Source organism: Staurois parvus, unplaced genomic scaffold (assembly GCF_062004578.1).
Source record: "Staurois parvus isolate SC_StPar_1 unplaced genomic scaffold, SC_StPar_1.0 ptg001601l, whole genome shotgun sequence".
In the NCBI taxonomy this organism is placed as follows: domain Eukaryota; kingdom Metazoa; phylum Chordata; class Amphibia; order Anura; family Ranidae; genus Staurois; species Staurois parvus.
The window spans coordinates 237,805-246,146 of NW_028319397.1; positions in this window are offsets into that span (position 1 = coordinate 237,805).

Consider the following 8,342-nt stretch of genomic DNA (forward strand, 5'->3'; position numbering starts at 1 on the left):
CAGTCAAAGTATAAAAAAATAAAAGTTAGCAGCTACAAAAACGTTAGCTGCTGACTTTTAAAAAACAGCCACTTACCTGTCCCACGATCCTGCAGTGTGTCCCCCGCAGCCCAATTCATCAGCCATCTAGTGTCCCTGGCGCCAGCATCTTCAGTGTGGGCACCCAGCTGTGACAGCTTGCGGCTTCACAGCCGGGTGCCCACTGCGCATGCGCGAGTAGTACTGCGCTTTCTGAATGATCCTGTGTCCCAGAAGAGTATGGGGGGGACAACTTCAACTTCTGATCGCCTAGGCCTAGGTCTCCAAACTTTCCTAAAAAAAGGCCCAGTTTAGTATCCTTCGAACTTTAAAAGGGCCAGACAGTGGCCCATAGGAGTAGAAAATGGCCTAGTTTCGATGATAATGCCCCATTATTGGTGTCAGTGGAAGGAATAGTGCCCAATTGTTGGTGTCAGTGGGAGGAATAATGCTCCATTATTGGTGTCAGTGCAAGGAATAGTGCCCCATTGTTGGTGTCAGTGGGAGGAATAGTGCCCCATCATTGGTATCCGTGGGAGGAATAGTGCCCCATTATTGCTGTCAGTGGGAGGAATAATGCTCCATTATTGGTGTCAGTGGGAGGAATAGTGCCCCATTATTGGTGTCAGTGGGAGGAATAGTGCCCCATTGTTGGGGTCAGTGGGAGGAATAGTGCCCCATTGTTGGGGTCAGTGGGAGGAATAATGCTCCATTATTGGTGTCAGTGGGAGGAATAGTGCCCCATTATTGGTTGCAGTGGGAGGAATAGTGCCCCATTATTGGTGTCAGTGGGAGGAATAGTGCCCCATTGTTGGGGTCAGTGGGAGGAATAGTGCCCCATCATTGGTATCAGTGGGAGGAATAGTGCCCCATTATTGGTGTCAGTGGGAGGAATAATGCTCCAATATTGGTGTCAGTGGAAGGAATAGTGCCCCATTATTGGTGTCAGTGGGAGGAATAGTGCCCCATTGTTGGGGTCAGTGGGAGGAATAGTGCCCCATTATTTGTGTCAGTGGGAGGAATAGTGCCCCATTGTTGGGGTCAGTGGGAGGAATAGTGCCCAATTGTTGGTGTCAGTGGGAGGAATAATGCTCCATTATTGGTGTCAGTGCAAGGAATAGTGCCCCATTGTTGGTGTCAGTGGGAGGAATAGTGCCCCATCATTGGTATCCGTGGGAGGAATAGTGCCCCATTATTGCTGTCAGTGGGAGGAATAATGCTCCATTATTGGTGTCAGTGGGAGGAATAGTGCCCCATTATTGGTGTCAGTGGGAGGAATAGTGCCCCATTGTTGGGGTCAGTGGGAGGAATAGTGCCCCATTGTTGGGGTCAGTGGGAGGAATAATGCTCCAATATTGGTGTCAGTGGAAGGAATAGTGCCCCATTTTTGGGGTCAGTGGGAGGAATAGTGCCCCATTGTTGGTGTCAGTGGGAGGAATAGTGCCCCATTATTGGTGTCAGTGGGAGGAATAGTGCCCCATTTTTGGGGTCAGTGGGAGGAATAGTGCCCCATTGTTGGGGTCAGTGGGAGGAATAGTGCCCCATTATTGGTGTCAGTGGGAGGAATAGTGCCCCATTGTTGGGGTCAGTGGGAGGAATAGTGCCCCATTATTGGTATCAGTGGAAGGAATAGTGCCCCATTGTTGGGGTCAGTGGAACGATTAGTGCCCCATTGTTGGGGTCAGTGGAAGGAATAGTGCCCCATCACAGGTGTCAGTGGGAGGAATAATCCTCAATCATTGGTGTCCAGGGGAGGAATAGTGCCCCACTATTGGTATCAGTGGCAGGAATTATGCTCCACTATTAATGTCAATGGGAGGAATAAAGCCCCGAGGGCCAGATAAAGGCAAGCAAAGCACTGCATCTAGCCCGTGGGCCACAGCTTGGAGACCACTGGCCTAGGCAATCGCAGCAGAAGTGGGAGAGGGTACCTGTCAATTTCGGGTAACCGCTCCCCCCCTCTCCCCAAAGGTGCCAATCCTTAACAGGGAGCGGGACAAGTCCTTAGTGCCCATTCACATATATGCGGATTAGATGCAGTTTGACCCGCATCCAATCCATATGACGTGAAATAACATTGCTTCCTATGGTGCCTGTTCACGTATGTCCAGTGCACTCTCGGTGCAGATTCAGCCCGGGTTCACACTTGTGCGGTGCAACATACCGCATGTGATTCGCTCAGGAACCGCACCGCATTCCTGTGCAAATCGCATGCGAAATTCTGTGTGGTGCGCACCGCATTTACACAAAAGTATCGTTTTTTGGTCTGCACTAGAATCGGATCACATGGGTGTGATCCAATTCTGTCCATCGCACCGCGTTTTGAAAATTGATTTTGGCGTATCATTAACTTAACCCCTTGGCGCCAGTGCCTCCCGGCCTTTTAAGAGTTTCAGAAGCCGGGAGGCGGGGCGGGGTTTAGGGTCATGTGACCGCCGTGACACGCCGTCACAGCGGTCACATGATCTCGAAAGGTTCTGATCGAAAGAGAAGATCGGGACCTTTCCGTGAGTACCGGACGTGTGCTGGGAGCGTGCAGGGCGTGCGCTCTCAGCACATATGTTTTTTTTAATTGCACACAAATGTGCGGACGCTCGCCGTCTAGGCCCAGATGTAGGGAGGCTGCACATTTGCGTGCGGCCGGCGCCAAGAGGTTAAAATACACACCCGCAATGGTTTGTGTGAACGGGGTGCGATTATGATGCAGTGCGGAAATCGCAAAGAAAACGGTGCAAATTTCGCCCTGCATCAGTGTGAACCCAGGCTCAGTGCGGTCTGAAAAAGAGTCCCGTCCAATTTCTGAGCAGTGCCCTCAGATTCAGGTGTGGATTCCAGGCTATTGACTTCTATAGGAACCTTTTCTAAACCTGACGTGTGAACAGGATAAGATCCAGAGCTGATCCTGTCCTGAACCTGAACTGAACCTGTGAACAACGACTGTATCAATTAGCTGTGAATTCAGTCCGCATCGCACGTGTGTGAATCAGAAGCGGAACTTCTCCTTTTGGGTGGAGCTCCGCTTTAAGTTCATTGCCGAGAAATGACCCTATAAATTGGCATATAATTTAAGATGAAATGCCTTTTTTTCTTTTTAATAGTAGACCCCTTACAGTAAATTGTAAATTTGAGACAAACTTGGAATAGTTAGTATCTTTCCTCTTTGGAATCCCCCCAGTGACTGTCATATGTAAAGGTGCCAAGAGGCGGCTCAACACACTTTTCAATGCTCTATCGCCACCATGTGGGAAGAAGTCACACTACAGTTGAAAAATAACCCGCAGAGCACTGTAATGGGGATGATTTACTAAAGGCAAATAGTCTGTGCAATGCGAGTGAAGTTGCTCTAGATCTGAGGGGAACATGCAAGGAAAATTAAAACAGCATTTTTGCTTGCACGTGATTAGATGATAGAAATCAGCAGAGCTTCCCATCAGATCTAGCACAAGTACACTTGCAATGCACAGACTATTTGCCTTTAGTAAATCAACCCCAATGTGCATTATTTATTTTTTAACCTCCCTGGCGGTATGATTATTTCCGATTTTTGGTGCTGAAAGCGGTACATTTTTTTTGCATGGAAATATGTATTTTTTTTATTGTAGTCTGTAATTTAGGAATAACTCCCTGAGATCTGTCCAAACAAGAGTCTAGTAAACATCCCGGGGATGATAAAACTTGAAACACGAAATCATAAATTATAATTTAATAAATACTCATAAAAAATAATAATATAATAGTAATACATTTAATTCAATAATATAATCAAACCAAAAACACTGAAATTTGAAATATAGCGCCAAGTTCGCACATCGCTGAGCAAAGTCGCAGAATCGTTTTCAGTGTCTGATGAGGAATTTCCCCCACGAATCATTATCACTCAATTCTGCAAGTGGTTCTGATTTACTATCGCTGTTCTCTAGCCGGTTTAAAACCGATTTTAACCTAAAGGGACGCTTTTTGGACGCCGTGGACTTTTCTAAGTTTCCAGGCAGAAAAAACAGTAAAAATGCAGGCAGGGCGCAGGACAAAGCACTCGGGACAAAATGTATGTGAAATGGTTTGATACAGGAATGTTTTGCTATGAAATAATCGTTTAAAAAAAAATGTCATTTTTTTAAAATTTTCAAATTTGCTGCCGGTTCCGGCGCCCGTACGTCCCGACGTCACAGGGACCGGAACATGGAAGCCAGATGCCAGTATCGGCCGGAGGAGATGGCCGGGGACGCTGCAGGGGACACATCACGGGAGCGAAGGACAAGGTAAGCGCTACAGGGAATCCCTGAGCAACGCCGCATGGTAAGCCCAAGTGTAGCTCGGGGTTACCGCTTTTGGTACTGAAACTTTACCCCGAGCTACACTCGGGAATACCGCCAGGGAGGTTAAAGCAGTATTACACCCCGGTCGACTTCACTGAAATCATGCGACTTCCAGTGAAGTTGCGCAATTTCAAAGTCGGATGGTATTCCGACTTGAGGTGCCACTTGTAAGACATCCGCAGCTTGTAAGTCACAGATGTCTATGGAAGTCACACCTAAAGTCATGCATGCACTACATTAGAAATCGGTGCGGCTCCGAACAAGTCGGAATCGCACCGATATGACCGCAGTAATTGTGGACAATAGGGTGTGACTTGCCATGCGATTTGCAAGTCGCTCCCGGTGTCATCATGGTCTTAAACCCAAAATCAAACATTTATTATATTGCAGTTTACCAATGAAGAGGTGATGGCTTCATTACTTTCCTTTATTAGGTGTTCTTTCTTCTATTTTCATCTGGTGATCCAGCCAACAACTCTGCTGTTTTCCAGAAGCACAATGTATCAGTTTACATGGGTGAGGCAAACCACTTGACACTGGCAGGGGTGATTGAAATGATCGCTGTGGGCAGCACAGTGGCTAAATGGTTAGCACTTCCGCCTGGCAGTACTAGAGTCGTTGGTTCGAATCCCAACCACTCCACCACCTGCCTGGAGTTTGCATGTTCTCCCTGTGCCTGCGTGGGTTTCCTCCCACACTCCAAAGACATGCTGGTAGGTTAATTGGCTCCTGTCTAAATTGTCCCTAGTATGTGTATGTATGAATGTGAGTTAGGGACCTTAGCTTGTACGCCCCTTTAGGGTTAGGGACTGGGTTTCCTCTGGGTACTCTGGTTTCCTCTGACATTCCAAAGAAATGCTGGTAGGTTAATTGGCTCCTGTCTAAATTGGCCCTAGTATGTGTATGTATGAATGTGAGTTAGGGACCTTATATTGTACGCCCCTTGAGGGTTAGGGACTGATGTGAATGTACAATGTATATGTAAAGTGCTGTGTAAACTGATGGCGCTATATAAGTACCTAAAATAAATAAATCTGCTTTTATTTATTCATGCAAAACCTTTATCCCAAAACAAAGAAAAACTGCTCTAAAGGATTATAATGAATTAGCTGGAGTTTAGCTTCAGTTTGTTTAGTGTATTTAAATCTGCTAATACATTTAACATTCCCTTCCCCCAAGGCTGATAATGCTGCTGTGCCTCCTGTGCTCATTCATCCAGAGCTGTGTCTCACGAATACAGGAGGTGTGTTACTGGCCGGATCAGCAGGTGAAAACAGGGAAAAACCCAAAGAAAAAAACGAATGCAGACCTCACATTTAATGATTGGTAAGCTGCAATATAATACATTTCTGGTTTTGGCCCGGGTTCACATATATGCGGTGCGGGATATCGCATGTGATTCGCACAGGAACCGCACCGCATTCCTGTGCATGAGAATTCTGTGTGGTGCGATTTGAGCCGTACATTTTGTATGGCTCAAATCGCATTGCAGCTGCGCCAAAAATGGTGCGATTTTTTTTTTTTTTTGGTCCGCACTAGAATTTGGATTGAATGGGTATTCACACCTATGCGATCCGATTCTCCACATCGCACCATGTTTTGCAAACCAATTTCAAGGTGTTGTTAACATACACACCCGCAGCGGTTCACATGAACGGGGTGCGATTGTGATGCGGTGCGGAATTTGCACAGAAACCGCTGCACATTCTGCATCAGTGTGAACCCGGGGCTTAAGTGTAGATGTATTCCAAAACTCAAAAGATAGCGAAAGAGGATAAATGACCAGAAGGAAGATCTATCTAAGTGTAGTAGTTGATATCAGAAGGTATAGAATAAAAAAAATTATATATATATATATATATATATATATATACACACATACACACATTTTTTTTTTGGTGCATCTCCTCAAATCTGGGGGATTTGGGAAGTCAATAAAGGATCCGGTTTGGGAGCTTGTGGGGCCTATGTCTGTCTCCAGGCAGGTAGACGGTGGATGGTCGCTCTCTGAATGATCATGTGCCTTGCAGTGACTGGATCCCATATGTGATATAGGAGAAAGTGTTCGCCCCAAAAAGAGAGTCCTGGTGTGATCAGCTGAGGCTCCTGTGATCGAAGAAAGAACTTGGGGGGAATGCGCATCAAAAGGTGAGTATTTATCGGTCAGATAATCAAATACACCAACGCGTTTTGTGGCTTCAAACATGGCGGCTTCATAAGGACAGGTGTAACAACACTTTTATATGCGGCCTTTGAGCTTTCTGAAGAGGTCATGTTGAGAAATTTGAAAGATTTTAGCAAAATGATGCCATTGGCCGCATAGCCAATGAAGGAAATGCCTTGGCACTGGAACAAGCATCCTGATTGGAAGATTTCCCCTCTATTCCTGTTTTGGGAAGAACTCAGAATTGTGGATATCCATTAATTTTGACTCCTACTGACAATGGTCACCGGGACAAATAGAGGAGTGGAGCTGCACCACAGGGGGACAGAGAGCAATAAAGACCCCACAGGGGGACAGAGAGCAATAAAGACCCCACAGGGGTTCCGACCCTTCCCTAACCAAAAATAATGCCGGCCATACATGGGTCGAAATTCAACTGATTTTTCGTCCGAAAATCGTACCTAAGAATAATTGTCCGATTTTCGCTCCGTTAGTGGGTCAACAGCAGCGGACGATTTTCGTGGTCCCTCCGCTTTTCGGTAATCGGGCATGTTGGAAAATTTGTGAAAAACTACCAATTTTCAACTCAATGATGGTAAAATCATACGATCGTTTTCCCGAAAATATGCACGTGAGCTGTGACCTGGAAGGAACAGAAGTTTCCCGTTATATGGGGTGAACTTTATGACTTGGTCGGCCGATTTTCTAAATCACTGATGGCGCCATCGGATTACCGAGCAAATTTTGAGTTTCAGACGAAAAATCGTTTGGAATTCGACCCATGTATGGCCTGCATAAGAAATTATTATGATACAGGATTTATATAGCGCCAACAGTTTGCTCAGCGCTTTACAATATAACGGAAGACAATACAGTTCAATACAAGAGGGATAGGAGGGCCTGTTCCTGGGAGCTTACAATCTAAGATGAAATGAAACCAATAGATACAGCCAGGGGCAGACTGACCATTTGGAAACTTGGGCACTGCGAGGGCCCGGGGTCAGTAGGGGGCCCCCATGAGATGCCCCTGGTACTTTTTTCATAGGCTTTTTTGAGTTTGGGCAAGGACACAGGGGCCCCAAGATCCCCTATTGCCCAGGGGCCCCATGAGTTGTCAGTCCGCCCCTGATTACAGTTTAGATTCATGGATACAAAGCGGATTTGCCAAGTACTGCTATGCCGATTTGCACTGAAGAGCTGAATCAGGAACTGTATTCTGTTGCTACTCAGAACTCCAGGCCGGGCTCCACTGAGGACTGGAATCTGACTGTATGCTTTATTAGCACCACCTTGTGGTTTAACTTATTAGAGCGCATACAATACTTTTCTTTCGTGCGGTTAGGTTTTTTTTGCATGACGTGTTTCTATTCGGGTGACCTATGTTCACAGAGCGCAATACAAATCAGATAGAGGCTGTCTGTGAAAGTTCTCATTGATCCCGCTCTGAGGAAGGGGGGTTTCACCCCCGAAACACGTAAGCTGTGCCCTGATGGACGTGCTTCTGGCGGCTTGTTTGACTTACACGCATTTGACCATTTGCCTTTGTGAGCAGTTTGGCGTTCTTTATCTATTCAGTAAAGTCTTCTGATAATGCACGAGGCTGACGCGCTTTATGTTTGTCCTCATTTATCCAGGTCTTCGTAGTTACTCACATGCAACGTGACTTGCTCAGTAATGCTGAAGACCTTTCATGGCTGAAATAAACTACAGGAGCTTCAAGAGCTAAAGAGGAACTGGTTTGAGGAGGATCCAAGGGTATTCCCCGTACCAGGACAGGTAGAAGAGGGGACAGAACGCAATAAAAGGGTTCTCCTTTACAGCCGATAACCCACAAATCACTAGAT